At 34.6% G+C, this 16660-nt stretch overlaps 1 protein-coding gene across 9 annotated transcripts in view; it reads right to left on the bottom strand.

Moving 5' to 3' along the window:
- The window catches only part of LOC137252567 (serine-rich adhesin for platelets), a 370986-nt gene extending 354666 nt beyond the window's left edge, over positions 1-16320 (bottom strand). For 8 of the 9 annotated variants that reach the window (XM_067788486.1, XM_067788485.1, XM_067788483.1 and 5 more), the window contains exon 1: positions 15740-16320. The gene's annotated coding sequence lies outside the window, so the exon portion shown is untranslated. The remainder of the gene's footprint in view (positions 1-15739) is intronic. The other variant, XM_067788488.1, reaches the window with a different exon arrangement.
- Between the last annotated feature and the right edge of the window lie 340 nt (positions 16321-16660).

Here is a 16660-nt window from a genome sequence, read left to right on the forward strand (position 1 = left end):
AGGAAACTGAGGTGATAGAGGTAGAGGAAAGTGGGAGTGAAAATAGGAGTAGTAATGGGAGTGTAAGTGAAAGTGGAAGCGGGAGTGGAGGTGGAAGTGCGTGTGTGATTGAGAATTGAAGTGGGAGTGGGTTCAGGAGTGGGAGAGAGGTAAGTGGAATAAGGGATGGACAAGAACAAGAATAAATACAAGCAAAAAGGGGGCTTTCTTCGGCTGTTCCGAAGACCTCATATCTTTCATGAATGGAGCTGAACAATAATGTTTTGAATTTTCGAAAATTCATAAAATCTGAACGCTCAGTTTTATGGCATATATAAATGTTATATACATATACGAACAATCTGAACGATTATTTCAGACAGCAACTTATGCGTTAGCTTCGTGTGAAATTTCAAACTTCAATGAGCAAGAAATTACGCTGGACCTGTTATCTGAACAATTAGTTGCATCGGATATATAAATAATATATTGACTGATTTTAAAAACTTTTCCGGGTAATAATGAATGCCGTATTTGTGATCATCTGGAAAAGTTTTAAGCTTCTTTAACCCTCCGATAGATTGTGGCGTCTGGTCAGACGAGAAGGCTTTATTTTCGTGAATAACTTTACTGCTACCCACCCGATCATGAAAAGCTTCAGTGACTTTATAAGTTTAGAGGCGGTCTTTATAATAATTCCGAAATTGATATTTTTTCTTCTTATTTTATCTGTTTCCTTGCACCAAAGTTGATTATGTCACATTTTAGCGTTGTTGTCTGGTTAGACGAACATATTTTTAAGCCTATAAGACCTCATAGATCGAATTCTTTTCAAAATTAACAATAAAAATTCAAAATCACAGTGTGCGACGAGTTTTCTTCAAAATTTAAAAAAAAATTTCAAATATGTGTTGATAAAGTACAAATTATCAAATTTCATTTGGCCAGACGACAAACTAAGTTGTGTTGAATATATTCACCGCTAATCGGAGGGTTAAGCCTCTATCGGTTAAAATAAAGAAGAAATTATGTTAAATCTCGTATCTGAATAATCGGTTGTATGGGACATATACTATTTATACAATCGATCTTAACAATATTTTAGACAACAATTTATGCCTTATATGAAATCATCCTGTAAAATTTCAATCTTCTAGCAATTAAAATGATGAATAAATGACAAAAACCTTATTTTTCGAAATTCGGTCGTATGCGGATATATGCTATACAGGTCCGATTCGGTCAGTTCAGACAAATGAATAGTCGGACACGCAATTATTCCAGCTCACTAAATTTCATCAAAATATCTCAAAAGTTTAGGGGCTCGTTTGTGTTCAAACAGACAGACAGGCGAATAAACGGACAGACGGATAGACAAATGGGTGGACATAGCTAAATCAACTCACCTCGTCATCCTGATAATTTCGGTATACTTATTGGAGGGTCTATCTCTTCGCCTGCAAGGACTTACAGTTTTCAGGCTTGTGACAAACTTATTCTATTATTTAATTTTCTTCAAAAGCATAAAAATGTAAAATAAAGTAGAAGGGAGTGGGATTGAGATTTCCCCTCTTAACTCTCACTTAAGAAATATATGAAAACCAGTACAGTCGGAAAGTATTAGAACAAGATGAAAAGAGTTGTTTTTGTCAGTTTATCGTATCATAATATAGTTCTATGATCCGAAGATATTTTTAAGGAATTTTACTAAAAGTTCCATCAAAATTTATAAGAAAACCGTAAGTATGTTACTTTAGGGGATTTTCTTGAAAATGACCAACTTTTGCTTTGATGACTGCAGCGCATAATTTCGGCATTCTTTCGAAGAGTTTTTGAAGTGTTTGATGTGGAATATTATTACATGCTTCGTTCAAAGAATCCTAGGGATCAGGAAGGCTTTTTGGTCTTAGATCTCTCACACGTCGATCCAATTCTTCCCACAAAAGCTCGATGGGATTTATATCGGGAGATTTTGGTGGCCACTCCATTGTATCAAGGTCACGTGCGACTTTTTTCCATTCTAAATAAGAAGTACATAGCTTTTATGTATGTTTCAGGTCGTTATCTTGTTCGTAAATGAATCCACGAACAATAAAATTAATGCCACTGTGATACTGCCCTTTTTTATAATTCCTTCGATTTTTTTTTAGTTGACCAACGACAGCGTAGCTGAAACAGCCCCAAACCATCACTGAGCCACCACCATGATTCACAGTTGGCACAATGCAATTTGCTTCGAATCTTTCATTAACGTTTCTGCGAACATATTGACGAAATGTTCGAATTTTGATTCGTTTGGCCATAAAAATGGTTTCCACTGATGCATCGTCCTGTCAATATGTTTTTGAGCGAACTTCAGTATTTTCTGGTATTTTACTGGCACTAGAAGTGGCTTTCTGACAGCAATGCGTCCAATCCTACCTTTTTCGTTAAGTCGACCTTTGACTGTCGTGAGCGATATTGGTGAATCCAAGTCTTCATTGATTTCAGCACGAGTTTGTGATGCAGATTTCCGTCCATTGGCCTTACTTATTGCGTATATTTTGTTGCTGATTCTTTGATTTGTCTTTCTTGGTCGACCAGATCGTTTTCTGTTAGTATTTTGTCCAGTTTCCCGATATCTTCTAATTGCCGTATGAACTGAACTCAGAGATATTTTCAAAAGTTTGGCTATTTTTCGATAGCTTTTCCTGGTTTTTGGCAAACTAATGATTTGGGCTCGTATTCCGATGGATATTTCCTTTCGCTTGAAAATTTTCAATCAAAAAATACAATTCTGAGGCTATTTCAACATCAACATCTTTTTATACCTTTCGTGAACATGAAATGGTATATTAACTTTGGTCCGATGTTTGTAACGTTGATAAATATAGAAGAGATAATACTCACCGTTAAGTATACCGAATTGATCAGGGCGACGAACTGAGTTGATATAGCCATGTCCGTCTGTCCGTCCATCTGTCCGTCCATCTGTCTGTTTGAACGCAAACTAGTCCCTCAAATTTTGAGATATCTCAATGGAATTTGGCACAAGGATGTATTTTTGTATTAAATAAATAAAAATAAATGTAAGGCGCGATAACCTCCGAAGAGATCTAAGGCCGAACTTCTCTTCCAATTTGCGTCGTGCTCCTCTTGATTTTCCATACAAATTGGCCGGACGGGACCTACATATTTTATGCCGACTCCGAACGGCATCTCCAAGGCAGAAATACACCCGGAGCGCTTGCCAAACACTGCCGAGGGGCGACCCCGCTTAGAAAAATTTTCTTCTAATTGAAAAACCTTATTCCTAAAATTTTGATGTTGTTTTGCCCGGGGTGCGAACCCAGGGCATACGGTGTGATAGGCGGAGCACGCTACCATCACACCATTTTTGTATTATATTAGACATTTGTCGTACCCGGTCGGATCGGACAACTATAACATATATCTCCCATACAACCGATCGTTCCGATAAGACGCTTTTGGTCATTCCTGCCGCAATTTAGAAAGTATAAACGTGAAACTCGGTGATATATATTCTAATATATCGTAGAAGATATTCGGTGATATATATTCTAATATATCATAGAAGATATCACTTTGATCGAGGCTATTATTGTTATATCCAATACAACAAATCCTTCAGATAGAAAGATCTTTGGCCTTTTCTCCCTTAATTTAGAAAATATAAACGTGAAACTGGGTGATATATATTTTAATATATCACAGAAGATTTTCTGAAAAATCACTTTGATCGGAGCTGTATATAGTATATATCCTATTCAACCGATCGTTCAGATAGAAAGATTTTTTGCAATTTCTCCGTTAGTTTCCAATATAAAAACGTTAAACTTGGTGATAATTATTCTAATATATCATAGAAGATTTCCCGTAAAAATCATTTCCATCGGAGCTATATATAATATATATCCCATACAACCGATCGTTCAGATCGTTTAGGTATGTACATCTGTTCACTATATATTTCTTATGTTATACAGTGCATTATTTGGAGATTACGAATGGGATAAGATTATTGTTCAGCTCCATTCATGAAAGGTATGAAGTCTTCGGCACAGCCCAAGACAATTCCGTCCTTACTTGTTTATCTTGTCCTAATACTTTCCGATTGTACTGTAAGTCAGCCGGCTATTCCAGTATGTTCATATATTTATATACCGCTGTACTCAACATGGGCAGTATATACCTAACTACATAATATAATACTTATACAGTAGAGATAACATTTATGTGTGTGTATACATATATAAATAAGTATATGAATCATATTATTCACAAATTTACGCGCTATTGAATGTGTACCGGAGGGAAATTTAGCAGCAATTATTGCACATCAGTTAAAGCAACTGCAACATAAGTAGCACCAACAACAACAGCAATACGTACATATATGATTACGCGATTTCTTACGCTTGTTCAATTAAATCTTGCCACTTCTTATGATGCTACTGCTGTTCGTAATAAACTGAGCTTAAAAGTTATAAAGGAGATCAAAATCGTGTAATACCAGCTGCTGGTGCGTTTGAGGAGCAAAGATGTTGTACAATGTACATTATATTAATAAATATGAAACTTTCAAGCATAAACATACATGAAATTTATATATATATATTATGTATGGAAAATACTCTTACATTACATTTGCAAGTAAAAAGCTTCACTTGAAGCTAAGTACATCCCAACATACTTGAATTCTTTTCAAGTATCGTTAAAGGCGCTTGCGTTACATAATAGCAAGGATTCTTATATAAACAAATTTATATTCGTATACATACATATGTATGTAAGAATGCATGGTTTAATACAACTGAAGTGTAATTATGCTAGCACAAACAAGTATAATGAATGGAAGTTTATATATAGCAACAAGGACGCATCCAGAAGTGAGTTCTGCTGTCTGTCTTTACAAAGCTTCTGACTGTCATTCACCAGGAAATAGCCAGAGGAATTCTTCGGCATCAATCAGCTCTCTACCGCCAGTCACTTACGGCCAAGTATTCTCTGGGTAGCCACTGAATATCCCTTTAGTGATGAATTAATTTGAGAAGACGTCAACCTGGCTAGGATATACGAACATAATCAGCTTAAGAGAAATCCACAAGCTCATGGGCAGTATCTGACCACCACAAGGAGAGGCAACAAGCGGATCTCAATATAAACGTGCAAGTAATACTCTTATCCCCGCTGAGCGGTTAGTTCGATGGGCTTGGGATCTGCCCCATAAAACACACTCCCATGAAAACAAAAACAGGGCTTCAAATAACAAGAAAACCCTTTACTGATGACGAGCACTGCAATTGTTTAAATAAATTTTATTTGAAGGAATACGCCTGGAATGTCCTTTTCCTTAAAGGGTTTGGTGCATATGCCTGGATGGCTGATATCCTCGGGAAAGAAAAGTCAAAATCGCCACCACCCTGAAATGCGATGGACGCAGCAAGGAAGGAAGGAAATTAAAAAGGTTATCACTTGATTATAAATAACGGAATTTAAGTTGGAGCAATTTTATTGGAATAAGGATCCAATTTATTAACTTCAGCCTAGGAATGTGCTTAGTCTGTCGTCTCATGTTTAAACCTAGTTTGGACAACAAAACACCGGGGTGACTTTTTCATATTCTCCCCTCAAAAAGACACATTTTTAATAAGTTTTATTTACTCATTTTCCGTAACATGCAAACTTAATGAATTTCAAGTAAAAAAAAAACAAAATAAGGTTATATAATTATAGACAACTGTAACGGGTTGAACACTTTTATTCTTTATCTGGCAGTCACCGGGGTGTCTGCGTCGTCCAAAAATAGGTGTAAAAATCGTCGGCCAAACTAGGTTTAAAAGTGGCTAGCTTTCTGGAAAAACGTGAGCATAAGAGTGTTGTACTAAGTACAGGCACTACTTTCTTAGATCTTCCACAACAGGTGTGAGTCCAACTCAGGCATGAGCGCCACGCAACCCCATTGACCAAATAAACTTCAGATATATTCTTAATCTATGTCGTTTAGTGGTTAGTGAGATTGCAAGGAATTAACAGCGCTACATTTTATCGATGAATTTTAAGATTCCCTGTAAGAAATTTTTTAATAATTGACCTATGAATGCTTCTTTCTTACTAGTCTTTAAATTTGATCTATACCAACTCGGGCAGTGCCAGATTCCAGCATAGAAATATACACCTAGCTACTAAACTGTATCCAGCTCGAAGAACATGAAACCAAATCGATCAAATTGTGCCCGGCTGCAAGCATTGCTCTAGTGTGCTAGATGTGCGCAATCTACGAGGTCCATATAAGTACTCGGTCCTCTGTCATGCTTGTGATCATATGGTATAAAATTTTTCATAATTTTCTGCGCACTTGATGCTGTTGCAGATACTTTTAGAGAGGAAGGTTTAGCGTTAGCCAAAGTTTGGTCATTCATAATATATCGGTAACTTATGTATGTACTTGTATCTAATAAATTTGTTTAAGTGCAGGATGATTTCTACGAGTATTAGATAATTATGTGTTTAATTAATTCACGCCTATTCTTGTTACACTCCTGGCCTTTTGTTGTGACCCTATAAGTAGGTATGCATTCATTTTTATGACATTCACTTCCTTTGTGTGCGTAATCCGCCGTACACGCCGTCAGTCTCATTCAAATCCTGTTTAATATTAAACCCTCAGTAACAAGATAAAAAATCACACTTTGTGATTATTTAAGTTGGACTAATTGCATTACATAAACTTTTTTTTAAGAAAAAATACTTTGAAAATTGATGCACGTGTTCAGTGTACATTAGACCGTCCATTTTAAAAGAAATAAGTCTAAATTTTCATGATTTTGGTTACAGCTCGTCACACAATTCTATCTGAAGGGTCAAGAAAAAATATCAATTTTTGGTACTGGTTTGTGATACGTCAAACTTTAGTCCTGCGAATTTGATCTATATTGGTAGAATTTTTTGAAATTTTCCTTAAAAAACAAAAAAGTACTAAGTTTTCATATCAACGTCAATATAAAAAAAGACAAAAGTAAGTTCCAATTTTTTTTACGTTGCAGCAGAATTTTTTATACTTTATCTTAAAGCCGGTGCTATGACGAGTAAAAGTCTTGCTTCGACTACAGTAAGATACTGATACCACCATTTCCATCAGATTATGAGGACTGAACTTAAAACAAATAACACTGTCCGGAAGAGCGACTTCGAGAACATATTGTAACGAATTTACTTGCATATCATCTTATTTGCCTTTTTGCTAAGTTCGTATCACTAAACTGTTGAATAAATAACTCCAATATTGAATAATGCAAAAATGGCCTTTATCAAAGTACTTCACACTTATACTTTGCAACTAACTGGCTTAATAACCAAACTGATAGCTTAAATGAAACTGACTTTCAAAATAATACTGCTATGGCTCGCTAGATAGCGTCTTAATCGAAACTGCTTGATAACTCAAATGAAACTGAATTCCAGCGTTTCTACATTTGCTGTCTTTTATACTCTCTGATTTCAACGTTCGCATCTTCTAGGCGCTTCCAGAATCTACTAGTTGCCATCAGCTCTCAAACTTCTCAGCTGTAACTACAATTGCACGATGTTATAATTTCTCTCATTGCATACTTTCAGTAGTATCTCCGCTGCTCGTATACGTACATGGTATATACATATGTGTAGACGAAATTATTGTCTCGTTTATGTAGATACATAATGACTGATCTATGTATGTGCATGATATCACTGTTTAGCATTGGCTTAGAGATAACAGCTCACCTTAGTTTTGCTAATATTCGTAACAATATGTAAGCAACATGTGATAATAGGGCGTGTCGCTGCCATACAAATGGATTTCTTCTTATTGCGTATCTAAGCAGATAGCACCTCCTATACAAATGGATTGTTTAGTGCTGTATATCTCTATAAGTAAACAAAATAATAATAATAATAATAATTGTCACCGTTTACCTCCAAGAAGATATATTGCGAGGCTCTCTTCCAAAGCGTCGTGCTTTCCGTACAAATTGGCGGGACTTACGTGTTTAATGCTAACTCCAAACGGCAGCTACAAAGCAAATTCATATTCTCTGAGAATGTTTTCATAGCAGAAAATTACTCGGAGTTTTACACAAACCGCTGGTGGGGGGCGAAAATTTGCTTTCTACGAAACCTGAATGCAGTAGGGGCTATGAGAAAAGAGGGTAGTGACAACTTTTGACAGTATCATACATTTACAATGTATATCACTAGCTCGTATGTTTTGTTCTGCCTGAACTTTGGCTTTGATAAATTTTTATATTTCCCCGCCACACCCCAAAAGTTACCGAAGTACATACCATGACTGCGCAAACCCATGAAAGACTATTAGGAATTGTGACTACTTATCAAATAATTGTCACAGTCCCCGAAAAATTCCCAGCTGCATATTATTTGAGGTATTCAAGAACTCTTTCTCAGCGATTGATTATTTAAAATAGTCCATTATAATGGTTTTGGTACACTACCGCACATTTCTTATCCAATATCATCAATAATTTTCGGCCGCCGTGGTGTGCTGATAGCGTGCTCTACCTACCATGTGGAAGCTCCTGGGTTCAAGTCCCGGGCAAGGCAAAATAAGAAATTTAGAAATATGTAAACAGTTTTTCTAGGCAGTGTCGCCCCTCGGCAGTGATTTGGCAAGCACTTCTAGTGTTTTTCTGCCATGAAAAGCTTTTCGGTGAAAATGCGTATACATTTCAGATGACGTTCAATGTCGACATAAAACATGTAGGTCTCGTCCGGCCGATTGGTGGGGAAAAATTATGAAGAGCACGACGCGAATTGGAATTGATGGCCTGTGTAATTGATAAAGCTTTGGGCTCAAAATTAAGCCCATACTCTCACATATTAACAAGCCAATTCACAAAAAATTGAAGCATTGTAAAACAAGTAAATTTCATTTGAAAGTATTTCTTTCTTTAAATCGGGCCCAAAGTTGGCTCAAGATATTCATTCACAGATTTGTTAGACTCTGCGAACGCGTGGTCTTACAGACCCGTCAAACGTTATTTTGCTCTAACTTTGGCCTTTCCTCGTGACTTTTAAGAAGTTTATTTCTCTTACTTTGCCTACCCCTCTCTTGCTCCTTATCTTTTTCACCTTCCATTTAATAGATCGACCTTCTTCCTATCTCTTTTTCTGCCTCACTTTCTCCCTCTATCACTCTAGTTTTATCTGGTTTCTTACTGCTTATCTCAGTTTCTTACTTCTTCCTTTCTGTGGTTCCCTCTATCTAAAATTTTAGAAATTCGCTTCCTGAAAAGGTATGTGAAATATTAATGAAGGCGAATAAAAAAATAAAATCATAAATAATATTATTTCGCATAAATTTGCTCTTAGTCTATTACCTATCATCATTAACAAAATCGGCGAAGTTTAGTAGGAGCACATACTATTAATTAAACTTAAAAAAATTAATGCGGTTTTAATCGAGTTTGTTGCATAGTTGTGTATGTGACGCCGAAATAAACACGATATAAGACAAAACACATACATACATACATAAGTAGCCCTTTGCAAACTGGCCTTTTTCATCATACGATTTCCACGTCATGTTTTCATTTGAGATCAAAATTCATCGCAAACGAATGTAGAGCGTAGTTTGGTTTTACCAATGTGCGATTGAAACAATTTATGCCAATATATAATCAGAAATGAAATTAGGCAAGTATTTGTTTTCTTTCCTTTTCTAACAGATTACTTTTTTCCAAAAATTTAAATCATCCTTATCAGGCTGGAAACTACAGTAAAATTCTCTTGAAATCTTGTAACAATGAAATACTGATTCAATGTTTCTTATATAGTTACTAGCAGACCCGGCAGACGTTGTTCTGCCCTAGTTTTGGTCTACCTTTTTCTCAGTCTCTTTGTCGTTCCCCCTTTTCTTTTCTCTCTTGTTCTTCTTATTAGTCGCTACTCTTATTCCTAGTTGCTGTTCCTGTTACAGTCTCAGCTGGTATACAAGTCCCAGTTCCAGGCAAAATCCCAGTCTCAGTCCCAGTCCCAGTTGGTCCGTGGTTCATTTCACGAAAAAAAGTGTCTTGGGAAGAAGCTCCCATGAACAGTCTTCGGGTCGCTATGAAGCGCCTCTACAAATTTGAGTAAAATTTACTTAGCGGTTTCTGAAATATTCTGACGTATACACGTATACATCCTTTTTATATATATAACTATAGATTCATTACATAACATTAGTGCATAAACATTAATATAAACATACCAAAAATTAGAACTTAGTCTAAGAATTTTAACAAAATTTTTGAAATTTTTAACAAAGGGGTATTTTTCAAGAGATGTATGCATTCTCAATCATTTATGTTGCGTTAATATGTATATATATATAAATATGTACATAATAGAGCGGGTCAAATTTTTTTCCATCAGGAGTATAGCAAAACCGTAATCTACAGATGATTGTAAAAAAATTGCTGAAGACAGCATAGCTCTAAGTCCGATTTCGAGTCCCCCACTTTTGCAAAGTAGATATTTTGCCATATGAATGTAGGGTTTGGCCAAAAAATCTTCATAGCTTCTGATAGAGTTATAGGAAATATGTCATATTTGGCTTATTGAATGGTATTTTACGTAAATTTCAGATTCTGTTTTAATATCTATAGTGTTTTTGAATTTTAGTAGAGATATCAGGCTTAAATTATGAGAAATCAGCCTAAAATGAACTTTTAAGTACTACATTATCATTTTTAACAAATTTCTTATCGAATTTTTTTTTCTTTCCAGCTAAAGTTCAGAAAAAAACGTATATTTTCAAATAATAAGCAAAAAACATAATTTTTAAAAGTTTAATGTAATTTATTTAAAAAAAATTTTTACTTAGAATTGATCATTTTAACGTATTTTTCAAAATAAAAGTATCTAATATTATGTTATTATTTTTTAAAATCTTTTTTGCTCTCCATTCGTGGTTGTTTTTTACGACTTTCTGCTATAACTGCCATAATACCTTCACCACAACAGATGTTAACAACTGTACATATCTTTCTGTTCCTTGTATATGCATTGGAATGTTAGGAACATCTAGTGTTTGCTCATCATAATCTAAGAATTGTACCAAGTGATCGTATGGAATATTTCTTTTGAATGCCGGTTCAGATAGTAAATTATCGTCATTCAGATCAATCATATTAGTATAATCTAAATCATTATAATTGATATTATATTTTTTGTAAACTCTGAGTTTAGTTGGATCAAGTATTTATTCTCGAAAGTGTAAAATTTTTTTGATATGGATTTTCTATCATCAAATAACATTGTTAATAAAATGTTTTCTGGATGAGCGTAATATGAATTATCTTGGATTACACCATCTACAATATTAAGTAAATTACGTGGTAGGTATCTTGTCCAACGAAAAAACTTTGATAAAAGTACACTGCCGTATACAACAGAATTATAGTATTTTACATTGAAATACATTGGCACATAAATTCTAATATAAACTACTAGAGTTTTCAAATTTTCCGATGGTGTATTAGTTATTGTATATAGACGTAATACCCTGCTTGCTTTGGTTAGCCATCGAGAATGTACAACTGGTCCTGGTTTTGTGTTAGCTAAATCAACTGAAACAGCACCATTTGAAATTGCTTTGGTCAGTTGATATAAATATTTAACATCTGTTGATAATTCTCGTTCTTGTTCATCACTGATCATACAAGGCATATTTTCCAATGCTATTGGTTCAAAATCACTTACAACCTGAAAAATAAATTTTTTAGATCAATTAAAATTAGGATAATTTTCCTATTTTAATTTGATTGAAAACATATTATAAAATAATTTAACAAATGCATACCTGAAATTTTTCAGTCTTGAATGTCTTTGTGTAATTTTTCCACTTGCTGCTCTTGGTCCACTCGTGACTGTTTTATCTAATACTCTGAATAAATGACCAAATGGTAATTCATTGAAATAAGAATACGTTAAAGTGGCCAATTCTAAGTAAAAAAAAAATAATTTTTTAAATAAATTACATTAAAATTATAAAAATGTTGTTTTTTGCTTATTACTTGAAAATATAGCTTTTTTTTTTTTTGAAACATTTTTTCTACTAAAACGAATTCGAAAAAAGAAAAACTGTCTGAATGAAAGTTGTTGGAAATATGCTAAACTTAGAAAAGAAAAAAAATTTTCTATAAAAAATTTGTTAAAAATGATAATATAGTAGTTGAAAGTTCATTCTAGGCTAATTTCTCATAATTTAAGCCTGATATCTCTAGTAAAATTCAAAAACACTATAGATATTAATACAGATTTTATAGAAAAATTTAATTTTTGCTTGGGATTTAAGATTTTTCAACGAAAAATCAAATTAAAGCCTTGTTTTATCTTTGAGTATGAATTCTAAATGACTATTTGCTTAGTTACTTAGTAAATTTACTGCATTTTTGTTTTGTACAGCAAACGGTTTTGTTTATTTTTAAAATCACAAAACCGAAAATTCAGTTTTCTTGTAGTGCGAGATTACTTGCGTTAATTCTGTTTTTTTAAATGTCTGGAAGACAAGTATGACAAATTGTCGCACGTTTTATTGTAAAAAGAAGTAATCCAAAATTTAATTTTTTTGGGAAAACGCAAACAAAGTTTTATGTTTTCCTAGAGTTCCATTATAAAAATTAGATTCAAATGCATCCATGTAGTGGCCTTTTCGGATATTCTATAAATGTCGGCACAATTTCGTCAATTGTTTATCTTCGTGGCTCATTAAATCTAAAAACATCTAAATTTCGAATTGAATCAGTTTACAATAAAACGTGTGATGTGTACAAGCTTCTATTCAAAAAATTTACAATTTTAAAGAGAGGCACATTCTAAAACCAAGTAACAGTTTCATTGCCAAGTAGAGCGTTAAAACAGTAACAACTAAACTTGATACCTCGTACTGTCAGCCAGTATTTTTCGTCCCATTGCTAGCTATGTACAAGTATGGCTAAAGCCAAGCCATAACTTTTGCATTCATAAATGTGATACAAATACTATTTTAGGCACATAAACATATATAAGTTGTCAATTGTTCAAGATAAATGAAGATCAGCGGGTAGGTGTGAATTGGCTTGTCAAACATTGCTTTAAAATAGGCGAATTTAAAAACTTCAAATCTGCTTATAAAAAATTAGACAGATAGTTTAATTATGCTTATTAACTAGCTGATGAATCGGTGGATCGTTTGACCTTGGTGGATAAGATTTGTGACTAGGAGAAGCGCAGATGTCGAATAGGTTAATCGGTTTCCAAGCAACCGTTGGTTTGTGAAAATGATGTCTGGTTAGTCGCAGGTCACGAATTTGGTGGATTTATAGACAGGTTTAAATTTAAATTTTTCCCAAATTATTAAATAAATTATAAAATTAAAAATTGCTTGAAATAAATGTTTTCATACATTTAAAGCGATACGAGTAATCCCCGGTTAACCCATATAAGTAGACAACATTTGGTTAATTCGTTGTAGTTCTATAAATAGAACAAAAACAACAACAAATACCAAGTTTCTCTGAAAACCGCCTTACAAACAGGCATAACTTCAACACATAACTACATACGAATTATGTAATGTGTGGAAGATGATATATGCGAAGAAGACAATTGGGAAAAACTTTACAACAACTAAGGAATGACGTAGCTGAATGCGTTTATAACCATTTCAACTATCGTAGGGGTGCGGGTTCGACTCCCATTCCCGGAAGAAAAGGCCTTGAAGAGACTTACAAGGTATAATCGAAACAGCTGTCGCCTTATCCGTCCTGATGTCACGTTGTTTAAATTTTTCCCAAATAATTAAATAAATTATAAAATTAAAAAATGCTTGAAATAAATGTTTTCATACATTTAAAGCGATACGGACAACCCCCGGTTAACTCATATAGACAGGTTATTTATATGGTGGCCTGGCCCTGTAGTTAAGTTGGTCTGATATACTTCCCTATAAAATGCAAACTGTGGTCGTATGTAGTAGTGACTAAGTTGATGTATTGATATCAGAGCGATAGTCACTTGGGCAGCAGGCGACCGGAGAAATATACATTTTAATTTTTTCTAGGTCTAATTTCTTCACCTCGCGCAACCTGACATTATCACCGAAAAAATCCACGGCGACTCTGTTTACGAGGTGGAAGGAGCAGATGTCGCAAATATTGAACGTTCACGTAAATCGTGACATACTACCGACTTTGAGTCTCTCAAAGATCTTAGGGGTGACGTTCGATAATACCCTGACCTTCAAGGTGCATGTCACGGAAATTGTATCTAAAGTACAAATCCGCAGCAAAATCCTTAAGTCGCTTTGCGGCAGCACCTGGGGAAAAGTATAAGAAACGTTGCTAACCACGTATAAAGCAATTAGCCTGCTGCTTATGAGGTACGCGTCACCAGTTTGGTCACCTGGTCTTAAAACCACATACTGGAAAAGGCTGCAGGCCTGTCAAAATGCTGCAACCAGAACTGCCACCGGATGTCTCCTTATGACCCCCGAACACCACCTACATAGTGAGGCCAAAGAGCCCAACTTAGAAGAGCACACTGATATGCAGAATAGGCAGTTTTTGCTAAATTGTCACAAATCAGGTCATCCCAGCAAACAACTTCTTGATCTAGCCCCGCCTCAACGGGGGTTAAGGGAACATCTCCATAAGCACTATGACGAGATCCGGCACCTTCAGATACAGACGTTTGATTCAAACAAGCATAAGCAAGCCCTAAGCCAAATCCATATAAAATCGGTAAACGGTTTTGTCAGGATGCTTCCCTATGTACAGGAACGATACGGAATGTTTTCCGACCATGGGCTGCCATTCAGTGAAACCCCATTTAATTTGTTGCGTCGTACTTCATTTTTTATACTACTGTAACACGTTAAACTCTTAATTGTCCATTAGCTGGTTGTGACGCATCACAGAGCGGAAATATGTTTTGTATATAAACTGGCAATAGCCCCGATATAGCTAATGTATGTCGCACCAACCATCTTTTCATTTGTAATGTGGAACTTAGTCCTCTAACACCAATCTCCCTATGGGCCGCCCCTGTTTAAATTGCTAGTTTCCTTGAACTCTCGTTAGAGGACTCTGATGACAATTTGTGAGTGGTCATGGACATTGAATGGGGAACATTGAATGGGGAAAAGCATTGTTAACACAACAATACCAACAACTAAGTGAATATGTGGTGCTGATGCTACTGAAAGCGGCATTACACTTGCATTTGGTTTCTCATATTTAAATTACTTCAATCTGACTGAAATTAAATGAAACGCTATCGAGTAGTAAAGAAAGGTGTCCTCATGACTTAAGCATTATCTGTTAGCCGGTTGAGAAGTTGACGTTGTCCCGGTTTTGAGCTTTCAGTCATTCAGAGGAACATCCTCGCGTATATACGTTTCAACCTAACATTTCTTTCCTTTCACTATTCGTGTTTCTTCTTCCTAGCATCATGATAATGCTTGGCCCTGTAGCCGTAATTCTACTCCGACGTCGTGCTTCGTACCAGCAATTTGTCTGCTTTTAAAAGGGTTTCAGCTTTTAAAGCTTTTTGCAATTTGTTTATTATTTTGATTTGGTATGCCTTTTTTTTTTAAAGGATATCCACTAAATTCAGCAAAATTAATTTATGCGTGGCACAACATTTATTTATTTATAGCAAGCATTAAATTTGGGTATTTTATTATTACTCTCTAATAAGATATTCAATGAAAACATTTCTGATACAACTCAAAATGACTCACCTTGTATTCGCATATAAATACGAGTAAATAATTTTTCTTCTTATCTTATCAGTATTTGATTAGCAAAATACTATATATATGTATGTAGGTAAGCAGATCGGTGTTTTAGAAAATTGTTGATTTATATTTATCTACATACATACGTACTTATTAAATTGCTAGGTTAAGTGAATTTGAAGTACATATATTTGTTGATTTATGTATATATTATTATTTTTTTACTATATTTATACAAGCACTTCCGTTAAAAGAAATGAATTTATTCACTTTTTAAGCTTGTTAAATAATTCTCAGGTGCACTTCGATATGTATGTACTCTCAGCGATCTAAATAACTCTGGCGTTCTCACTTCTAACATAATATATTAAACTTCTATCACAATTGCGTAGGATAGTGTATCAATCAAATATTTTCAAAGAATATTAAGCAAGCTATTATAAATAATGACAAAAATTTTCATTTATAACTTGAATTAAAGAACTTTTAAACGAAACTCTATAAAACACTATTTTTAGACGCTTACACTCAGTTTGTTATTACCAAAATGCATTTAACTACTAACTGAATCACAAAACATCCAATAAAAGTCATGTTCATTTCAACAATCGTCGCACAACGTCAACAAACGATCACGCCTGATATGCCTCTCACAAAAAATTAATGCATAATTTAAACCGACGAACCTACATATATACATAGGTAAAATAATTATCATTAGGGTGGGCCAAAAAAAATGAACTCTTTCTTCCGTGAACGGGTCATAAGAAAATCTCGTTGCAATATAAGCGCAAAACAGGGACTAATTACATCAACAGGAAGGATTTTTGATGTAAAAACATCTTTTATCACGGTATGGGGCAATTCTGAAAGTAGGCGTAAGATGTAAGTGTAAGGTGTAAGCGAAAGCGTAAGAGGTATGCT

Source organism: Eurosta solidaginis, chromosome 5, assembly GCF_040869045.1.
Source record: "Eurosta solidaginis isolate ZX-2024a chromosome 5, ASM4086904v1, whole genome shotgun sequence".
Taxonomy (NCBI): domain Eukaryota; kingdom Metazoa; phylum Arthropoda; class Insecta; order Diptera; family Tephritidae; genus Eurosta; species Eurosta solidaginis.